Source organism: Cupressus sempervirens, chromosome 1, assembly GCF_028749045.1.
Source record: "Cupressus sempervirens isolate cs-2001-9-10 chromosome 1, ASM2874904v1, whole genome shotgun sequence".
NCBI lineage: Eukaryota > Viridiplantae > Streptophyta > Pinopsida > Cupressales > Cupressaceae > Cupressus > Cupressus sempervirens.
This window is the reverse complement of record NC_143118.1, coordinates 849,681,456-849,693,191: the sequence shown is the minus strand read 5'-3', so window position 1 is coordinate 849,693,191 and position 11,736 is coordinate 849,681,456.

Here is an 11,736-nt window from a genome sequence, read left to right as displayed (position 1 = left end):
CTTCCAAAGTGTTTGCATTGCCATCAGAACCAATAACCATAGTATTCTTCACTACTCATTCAGATGGTGAGGATGAAGAACTATTACATAGAGGAATACATGCATCTAGCTTAAATAAGGTACCTCTCCTAATACTCCTTGCAAGCACTATCAATCCTCTCATCATCTTGCAATGGAATGTGCATAACTCCATTGATTCCCTTTACTTGTCCATCAGGAAATTTGATAGTGACCCTTCTGCTTCCAACTATCTTTAGGTAAGAATCATCACCCAAGTACACCTTTCCACCATCGAACTCTTCATATTTTGAGAACCAGTTTTGATGAGAGGTCATGTGAAAAGATGCACCCGAGTCAACCAACCACACATCATCAAATGCATGGGCTACTAAAGCTACGATGAATGCATTGCCATCTTCTTGAGATCTTTCTAAAGCTAAATCTGAACCTTTCTTCTTCTTCTTTGGCTCTTTGCAATCTTTACAAAAGTGCCCAAGTTTATCATAGTTCCAACATTTTTCCTTGAACTTATTGGAAGTCTTTGACTTCCCATGGGATTTGGATCTACCCTTATTGTCAAACTTATTATCATTTTTCTTCCCTCTTTCCATGGATCTCCCACGAACAACAAGGGCTTCTTTTTCTAAAATGAAAGCCTTTCTTGCATCTCCTCTAATAGCAATGAAGACACCACATCATCCATTTTGAAAGTGACTAATGTGCTTCTAAAAGCCATCACAAGATGGTCCCATGAATCTAGCAAAGAACACAAAAGTGTGTAGCAACGATCCTCCTCCTCTAACTTGACACCAGCTGATGTCAACTATGTAGAGAGCATATTAAATGCATTTAAATGATCTATTAGGGATCCACCTTCCTCCATTCGTAGAGAGTACAACTTCTTCCTCAGGAACAACTTGTTCACCAAAGATTTGGCCTGATACATGGCCCCAAGTCTTTCCCACAAACTATATGTGGTTTTCTCATCTAGAACATTTGAAAGAACTGCATCAGTTAAATAGAGTCTTATGAGATCCTTAGCTTTATTGTCTTTGATATCTCAATCTGCTTGAGCTACAATTGCTGGTCTTGTAGCATTTGAATTCACTTCCCATAGGTCACGATCTTCCAACATGTCTTCCATCTTGAGTTTCCACAACTCGAAATTAGTGCCATTAAATTTCTCCACCTCCATTCTTCCATATGATGAACTCACCATCTCAATCTGCAAATAAGATTTAGGATGCTCTACAAAAGACTCCCACTCAACTTGAGATTAGCTCAAGAAACCCTACCCAACAACTAGGATCAAAATTTGATCAAGCTTTGATACCACTTGTAAGGAAACTCAGGTGCGGAAACAACTTCCTACACTAATCTCTTAAGAGAAATATGGTGCAAATCCTATTAAAATCTTTTACACTTACAGATCCAACATCATGTAAACAACAATATTTTAGCCAAGCAAGCACAAAGAAAATAGACAGAGAAAGAAACACATAACACAAAGATTTTTCAGTGGGGAAAAAACCTTTTGGTAAAACAACCCCACCCCTCCAGAACCTGCACAATGTATTATCTTCAACAAAAGGTTACAATACACTTGCAATGCAAGTTCAATAGTGACAATAGAAGACACCAGTAGCAACTCACAGTACCAACAATACACTACTTTGCATACGTCCTCTTCGCAACCCTAAAAATGCTTATAACATGCGCTTTACTTTTTGGGTTACTCCCAAAGGTAATCGTATTAGGGTTTTACCATTCTCTGAGAAAATAGGAACCCTAAAAAAATTTATTGAGGTAGAGTGTACAGTACTCAAATTTATCAATTGCCACATGTCTTCACCTGTCATTGAATCTTCCTAACATAGCTCTTACGTGTCATAGGAATCTATCATAACCATTTTAGTTATGATTTCCTTATACACAATTCAAGATGCTGACACATCAACATTATTTGCAAGAAATACAATTTACAAAAAAAATAATGAGAATATGAATTATCCAAGGTTGAGATACCTTATTCCTAACACTAAAGATAACTTTCCACTTCCCAATATTGATATGATAGTGGATATGACAGTAGGATATTAGATGTACTCACTCATGGATGTGTTTTCTGGTTATAATCAGATAAAAATTGCACTAGAAGATCAAGAAAAGACTACTTTCACATGTGCATGGGGAACCTTTTGTTGGAATGTAATACCATTTGTTTTGAAAAATGTTGGTGCATCCTATCAGAGGGTAGTAATAGAATCTTGCATGACATGGTGCATAAGATCATGGAGGACTACGTGGATGATACCTTGGTTAAAAGCACAAAACACACTACTCATCTACAAGATTTCAAACCCATCCTAGATCGCATGGAAAAATTTAGTCTTAGGCTCAATCCTAAAAATTGTGCATTTGGCTTCGCATCAAGAAAGTTACTAGGATACATCATGTTTGCGAAAGAATTTGAGGTGGATTTGGAGAAAGTTCAAGCAATTATGGATATGCTTCCACCTTGAAATATCAACTAGATGAGAGGCCTACAAGGAAGACTCCAATCTATTGACAGTTTCATTTCACAGTTAGCGGATAGATCAGAACCTTTTACAATGACTTTACATAAGGGTGTGAAATTCAACTAGAGTCAAGATTATGGGCAAAGCTTAACATAGATAAAACAATATCTTGCCAATCCACCAATCTTGATTCCTCCTATCTATGGGAAGCCTTTGATTTTTTACATTTCAAGCAACTGAGACATCTATGGGAATCTTATTAGCTCAAGAGGACAATGATAACAAGGAGAGAGCTATTTACTACTTGATTCGCACATTGATCTCTTATGAGATTAATTATAGGATCATTGAGAAAGCTTGCTTGGCAGTTGACTTTGCTTCCCAAAATTTGAGACACTACATGCTTGCTCACACTACATGGCTCATGGCTAAAATAGATCCACTAAAGTACTTGCTCAATAAGGTAGCTCTCACAGGAAGATTGGCTAAGTGGGTCATGATACTTAGTGAGTTTGACATTCAATATGTTGAACAAAAGGCTATCAAGGGACAAGCAATTGCAGATCAGTTAGAAGATGCACCTATGTAGTGTCTCCTACCAATGAACATCAATTTCCCTATTGAGTCAATTATAACACTCACACACAAAACATGGGTCATGTTCTTTGATGGGTCCTTCAGACAACAGAGATCTGGTGCTAGGTTGTTCTTCATAACACCACAAAGATGTTTGATACCCAAAGCATATAAGATCTTATTTCCTTGAACAAATAACATTGTAGAATATGAGGCTTTGATTAATGGCATGAAAGTGGTAGTTGAATGGAGAGTGGATCAATTAGATATCTTTAGGGACTCTCAACTTATAATCAACTAGGTTAATGATGTGTACCAGAAAAAGGATGATAAATTGATCCCTTACAAATGCATGGTTGATGACCTAAAGAATTATTTTGCACACATCACCTTCCAACAAATTCCTCGAGTAGATAATAAAGTGGTTAATTCCATGGCTACTCTAGCCTTCCTATTACAGATGCTCAAAAATGATCTCCAACATGAGTTCCTGGTAGAAGTGTTACAATACCTAGCCTATGATACCCCTAATTCTAGGATGGTCTATTCTATTATAGGATAAGACTCATCTTGCTACCATTACATCTATTCCTATCTCTGTAACCAAACCATTCTAGATGGTTTGACTCAAAATGAGAGACGTTACCTAATCTATAATGCTTCATGGTATGTCATTATTGTTGATGACTTGTTAAGGAGAGGTCTTGATGGAACACTCCTTAGGTATTTAGAAACCAAAGAGTCCAAATGTGTATTAATTGACATACACAAGGGCATTTGTGGATCCCACTCAAATGGCTTGACACTAGCTCGCAAACTCATTAGAGCTAGGTACTATTGGCCTAAAATGGAGCAAGAGGCAATCAAGTATGCCAAGTCCTACAAGCAGTGTCAGCTCCATGGGAATTTGATTCATGCTCCAGCCAAGGAACTAATTCCATCTAATACAATTTGGCCATTTCAAAAATGAGCCTTTGACTCGGTGGGTATGATTCACCCAACTTCTTCTAATGGATATAAGTTCATTATCATAGCTATAGACTACTTCATGAAGTGGGTAGAGGCAACACCTCTCACAATAGAAAATGGAAAATTTTTAGCTCTTTTTATCACAAACTACATCATCGATAAGTATGGTGTACCATCCTCCATCATTATTGACAATGGAGGAGAGTTCAAAAACAAAGACCTCAAGGAGCTATGCAAACAATTCAAAATCACACAACATTGGTCTTCTATCTATTACCCCTAGGGTAATGGTCAGAAAAAGGCATCCAATAAGACAATCCTCAAGATCCTCCATCACACAGTCACCAAATCTAGGAGGGACTAGCACCAGATTAATCTAGCCTTGTGGGCATATAGGACAAGCATTAGAACTCCAACAAGTAAAACACCCTTTGCTTTGGTTTATGGAGTAGATGTTGTGCTTCCAATAGAGGTTGAGTTTCCTACCTTGAGAATCTCTATGAAAGGTCTTATTACTGATGAAGATTATAGGATAGCTTAACTTCAAGAGCTACTGCTATTAGATGAAAATTGACAAGTGGTGTGTGATCATTTGCAAGCTTATCAGTAGGGAATTTCAAGAAGCTATAATAGGAATGTTAGGCCATGTGACTTCCACCTGGGTGATCTCATCTTGAGAGAGAATCCTAAGAATCAACAACAATGAGTTCAAAAGGGGAAGTTCGAACCAAATTGGCTTGGTCCTTACATAATCACTGTAGTGTATGGATATGGTGCTTACCAACTTTCTACAACTGAAGGAGAAGTACTCAAAGAACCTATCATCACCCTCCACCTAAAGTGGTTTTATAGCTGATCTAATCTCAAAAGCTCTTTGTACATATCTTAAAGTCCTAAAAAAATGTTTCCCTAGTGAAAACCTAGCAATAGGTGCTTTGGTAACACCAAAAAAATCAAAAATATAAAAAATACAAAAAAGTTATAAAAGAGAATTTTTTTTAAAAAAATTGAAAAAACAAGAAAAGTGCCATTGGTGAAAACTTGGAAATAGGCATCATGGTAGCAAAAAAATGAAAGTGTTGCCAAGAAGGTGAAAATGTGGCTAACAGGTGCCTCTTGTTCCCAATACTCCATCACATAGTGCATCTGATGGCTCCTTGGATAGTTTCTTTCTCACTTTTCCTACTTTTTTGCTCATGTATCCATGGATTGAGTCTTGTCATGACTTTGGAGCATTTCTCTACAGGGTCCTAGAATCTCTTTCGCAATAGTCACCAGTCATTCTGGCTGTGTCTACCTACTATTTCTAGTGTCACTCTTTTCGAGATTCTCCTCATAGAATCTCTTTCACAATAGTCACCAGTCATTCTGACTATGTCTACAAACTATCACTACTATCACTCTTTTTAGGATTCTCCTCATAGAAACTCTTTCATGACAATCACTAGTTATTTGGATGTGTCTTCCTACTGTTGCTAGTGTCACTCTTTTTGATATTCTCCTCATAGAATCTCTTTTACAATAGTCACTAGTCATTCTAGCTATGTCTGCCTACTGTCACTAGTGTCACTCCTTGTTGACATTCTTCTCGTAGACTTACTTTTGTAATAGTCACTAGTTGTTCTCAGCTATGTCTACCTATTGTTGCTTGTGTCACATTTCTAGATTCCTTTATGGAAGATCTCTCTTGTGTTAGTCACCAGTCATTCTAGTTGTGTCAATCTACTATTCGTCAGTCCTCTTTAGGTTCATCATCTTGAAGATTCCTCTTTGACCTCAGTCATAATTCATTATTACTATGTCTGCCTACTATTATCACCCTACTGAAGAGATTCCTTTCATCTATATTTTGGACATTGACACTTGACATCAATCCCAAAGATGTTGAACTCAAAATGACATACTTTTTTGGATATATTGAGCATTTTCTTTGTTTTTTTTTCTTTTTCTCTCATCATGTCTCCTCAAATAACTTTATGATGTCATTTTTGACTAGAGAAGTAATGACTGGGGGCATGATCTTTTCTTGGCTTTCTATTTGTGGTTTAGTTCCAATAAGTTTACATATTCCTATAAAAAGGGTGCCCACTATAAGAGCCTCCATCTTGTATTGGATGGCTGAGTGTACCTCGACTTCTTTCATATGGATACATCAATAACATTGGTTCTTCTCCTTGTCTTTTTGAGTGAACTCTTCATGCTACAATACATACCAATACTCATCCTATTAAGTGAATGTATGGTTCATTGCGAGTATATTTAGCAAATTTCTGTCTTAGGTTACGAACATAAGGGTCTTTGCAAATAGAATATTCACTACTTACTTAGCATGAGATGGATCTCTTGTCTATTTGGAGTGTGTACCATGCAAGCAACATTCTGGTCATCCTAGCATTTATGCTTTGATGCTTATGTTAACTTGCTACATTAAAAGGGACAAATGTTTTGGTCATTCTGACTTCTTGTGCCTTGAATGCTTACATTTTATCCTACAAAACTAAACTAGATGTCCTATTCATATTATCATGATTGCAATATCAGTGAGAATTGTATGACATCTAGAGGTTTGGCTATGTTCTCAATGATTATAATGGTTGAGGCTTGGTAACTAGACCTAGGGTTGCATCTAGCATAGGATTGCATTACTCGATTTAGCATATGATTTGATTGAAAATCTACTTTCACCTTCTATGATGAGGGATTCTTACTCTCTTCAAAGTATCATGATTCTTCACAGCTGCACAAGAATTTGATTCTATGGTTTGTCCTCTTGCATTCCTTGATTAGATACCTATCAATGTTAAGCAAAAAACATGAAACAATACATTAGATGTTAGTTCATTTACTTGTGCATTCCATTCATAAAACCATACATCCATCTTATCTACATAAACAACTCAAATCAATAATACATCCATGCACCACATCACATTTGTATCTCATAATCATAGCCATAAAAAATCTCATGTATATCAAATTTAAAGACAGATATTGATAATGACATGAACACAAGATGTATCAGTATCCAAAGAATGTATCAGTACAAAATGAGTGCTACTTGAGCACTATTGATAAAAAATGATACAAAATGGTACTGGCACAACAATCAATACATAGCTAGAATCACAAAAAATTAGAGGTAAGAGAAATAGATTTCTAACTCTATCCACCAGCCTCACCTTCTGGAGGAGGAGGAGGCAGCATGTTTGGCCTGGCTAGCAAGAGCACACCTCTAGAATCTTGAGTATACTAAGAAAAATTAGGCACCTACTAAGCCTCATCAGGCACTACTATAGAATATGCTACAAAGTAATAGGCCACTCAGGCTTCCTATAGTGTCACCTCATCCTGTAACATCTTTGCCCTTTGCTCAACTGCGGAAACCTACTCACATAGCCTTTGGATCTCATGGTCTTACTCCATGATTTATGCATCTGTCACCACCACTTATATCTACAACTCTCCTAGCTATTGAGAGACCTGCCTAATCCTCTCCCTCACCCTCCTCAAGGCATCCTAAGGCCTAGTAGAAAGCTACTCTTGCATCTCCTTATCCAGCATCTCAAGTTGCTACTCAAGTGCCCACTCCTCCACCCCACTGCCACCAACACCTACATCTGATCCCATCTTCCATGGGGGAATCTGCACTTTCCATACCTATGTCTCACCTGTGGTGGCTACTGTTGTGCTAGCTACTAGATTAGACCCTATGCAAGTGCTTGTTGTGGTCCCTGTGCCACCATCCCATGGGATCTATGAATTGTGCAAAGAGGTGACTGATAAAGTATGCTTGGTATCCAGGTTTCATCCCAACATCTGCTATCTCCAAGAGGTAATCCCATTGTGATGCAACTAGGTTGTGCATGTCTATCATCAACCTCCTAGGATATAGTCTTGCAAACCAACCCCAATCTAGATCTCTTGCTAATCTTTCATAAGAATAGTACTCCTGGAAGATATCTTGTGGCCACTTGTATTATCTCCACACCCATGAGATGGGAAATCTCTCAATAATATATGTTGCTTAGCCTAGTAGTGGCTGCAAGGAAAACATCCAACTTAGCTCTTTGAGAGCATCATCCCAATTCTTAGTCTCTCTTCAGGGCCACCATATGACAGAGACTAGGTCATCGAGATGGGTCTGCTAATGCTCTGTCTTACCCAAGCCTACCTAGGTAATCTAACCTCTATATCTACATATATATGGGTCAATAGGCTCTTGGGCATCCTTAAAAATGGACTGCATCACTAGTAAGTGCTCCCATGCCCAAATTTGCAAAACATATACTCTGACGGCCATACTCCTCTACTCATGATACACTATCTCGTACATCTCATAGAACATGTGTGCCAACATGCACTGGCCCCATCTAAATGATTCAAAAGAATCAAGCATCCTCTGAAGCATGATCCCCTATCCGCACTCCAACCCATGTTGTCCTTTGTCTGATACTAAGAATCAGTTGATGAAAATGGCTAACAATGATGCTAACCTGTGCATGGTCCCATAGGTATGATGAGCTCATCGCATGTCATGGCTCACCCTATTGCCAACTCCTACTAGAAAATGGCCCTTAGTGCCTATGTGTCAACTCAGGGCACTATGTTGTAGACTACCCTCAGCCTATGGAAGGGTATACACAATATTTGGTAGATGTCCTTCGGTGTGATTATCATATCCCCCTGTGTAAGATGAAAGGTGTTTTTCTCTAAATGGAAATGCTCCACTAGTACTGTCAGTAGGCCATGATTCACCAACATTGTTGGGATCTAGCCTAGAGAGGTAAGTCAAAACAATCAATAGCTATCATATTGACATCATCTAAGCTCCACAACAGAGCCCCATACGATGGATAATGTGAGCTAAATGTGATTTCATTGAAGACCATCTATACACACTAACAAAAATAACATGCAAATGGTCAGTACTTGCTCGACAAGTCAAGAAAATGACAAAAAAAACTACAAAATTAAGGCAAATCAATCAAAAAATGCAATCTTTCAACACTAGTATTTCACATGAAAATTCATGTTTTTGCGAGACAAGACATGTTCTTGCACAAGAAAACAAATCCTCACACAAAGAATCAGATTCTCACACAAGAGGCAACAAGACTAGAAGCAATGAACACCAAAAATCTTATGCATCTCGCATGAAAGGTGGGTATCTCCTATGCAAGATTCTCCACCGATGTGCATGAAGAAACACCAGGCTGTGTATCTTCACTCGAAGAAGGATTGGGCTCGTGTGAGGAAGGACATCCTTGTGTGAAAACTGATTGACTAAAATTAAAAATATGCAAAAAAATGTAATAGAAACCTCAAACTATATGAAAAATAAAATACAAAGTGAGTTTATTGACTACTCACTAGAGGTCCATAGTCTGCCAGCTAGCTGTGTCGTCTGGAGCACTTGAAACGGTGTAAATACACTAGGATTGCCACATCTCTCTCAGATCTCTCTTCTATCTAAAGACAAATGCACAAATGATTTGAAAATGACCCCTTGGGCCCTTATATAGGTTTTGACCTAATTTTTCAAAGTGCTCTGATTTGCGCAAAAATTACCTCCTAGCTAATTTGACCATTCTGAATGAATTCAAATTTTGACACATAAGGGCAACTAAAAAATGCATTTTAAAATTTTGGGACCGATGCAATTGAATGCTTGTGTGGTCTAAATTTTTCTAATATTTTGAGAATCTTGGAACCTTTTGAACTCAAATTTCTTCAAATTTTCCAAATTTGTTTTGGGAAAATTTAACTCTGGTAAAATTTGGTCAACTTTTGGTCAAACTTGGTCTTCTAGACCTTAAAATCATGTTGAATCAACTCTGAATTTTCTTCTGATCCTTTTGATCTCTTCTATATTTTGTTGATTTTTCAATTTCTTCTGTGTCTTCAAACATACTGCTTTATTTCACATTTCTCGTGTGTCATCTTTCAATTTTGCTCACAAAGGGGCAGGATGATTACATTGTTGAATCTAAATTTTGACTCAATCTGAATCTTCATTGCTCAAGGCATCTTGTTCGCATCTTAGGACCTCATCACATAGGGCATCTCATCACTAGGGGTATGTTGTTCCCCTCTATCTTGCATCTTTTTCATCTATCTCATCTTTTCATTTAGCTAATTATATCTTATAACAATCTTTATCAGAGTTTGATAGATAGGTATTAGGGAAATCTAAATCCTGACTCCTGAGGATCAAGCCTCATTCTAGGGATGGTTCTAAAACTCATGATTGGATTGTGTTATCTTTTATCTTTTAAGCTCCATTCTAGAGACAATCCTTAAAAGCTTATCAATTCACATATCTAGGTGTTCTATCTAGATCCTTAAAGGTTAGGCTTCATTCTGGAGAAAACCTTTTAAATACTTATCAATTCAGGTATCTAGGTGTTCTAGCTGGATTCCTTAAGATTAAACTTTTTCCTAGAAATAATCTTTAAAAGCTTATCAATTGGTCTCTATGTCATCAATTTCAAAACCAATCTTACTTATTCATCTTTGTATCATGCTTTCTGATTTTCTTTGAATCGAACATGCTGCTTGCACATTCATTCAAAGAGGGGCAAAATGTAATACTCCAAAATTGTCTCATTGCCATGATCACCAATTCTGGTCTATTCTGATTAATTCTAAAGTCCTATGTCACTAGGAAATTCTAGTTCTAACTTTTTCTATTTGAACTAAGTGTCAAATGTAGAAAACCCTAAGTCTACATTAATCAGGACATCTATTTAATTCCTAAGTATTGAATCATATTAGTCACATTAAACCTATTTGATTAAGATTTAACTTAATTCAAAGTGTTTATACATTAATTAAATTAAACCATATCCTAAGGCTAATGTACTAGGGAATTAAAATATTTAATTTAATAATTATGCCCACTTTAAATAATTGAATTAGATTGTTCAATTAAATAGAAAAGATATTTATGAGATCATGTATCACTTATTAAATTAAATAATATCTTCAAAATCCTCTCTTCAATTCTAAAATGGAAACTCTGAGTAAACTACCTCTAAAAATTAGAATCAATCCAGTTAAATTGCTCTCACACTTATGAAAAGTTTAGTTAACTACTTATCACACTTAGATCTGAAATAGTTAACTTGACCTACACAAGGAAGTTTCCATCTTAACTGAATTCTTTCTAATCTTAACCGTTCATCAAGGTTGATCCTAATCATTGATCCATTCTTGGATTATATTTAAGGGGCTCTCAATCCCTCATTACAGAGGTTGGATTTTGATGCTATTGAATTGTTGTCAAATCAAGTACTCACTTGTTTTCTAGGCTTTTACATTATTGTCACTTTAAATTGTCATTTGGATTAAAAGATGCATGCATCTAGCTTAGTTTTCTTTTATTGTTTAATAGAATAGATTGCATAGAATATAAATTATTTGCACATTCATATTTTGCATAAATCCTTCATTCTAGAATGATTTGGTTGTTTACATCTCATCCTAAGAGCACATAATAAAAATACTTCTAGATAGAAGGCAACATGTCACATTGTTGGACCTCTTAGATGAACTCTTCCATGTTCATTCTAGGATGGATCCACATACAATGACCATGTTGAAGTGTAGGTGAAAGAATTGAGGCCTTGTTTTCATGTATACACAAGGAATCACTAGTAGTAAAAGAGACAAA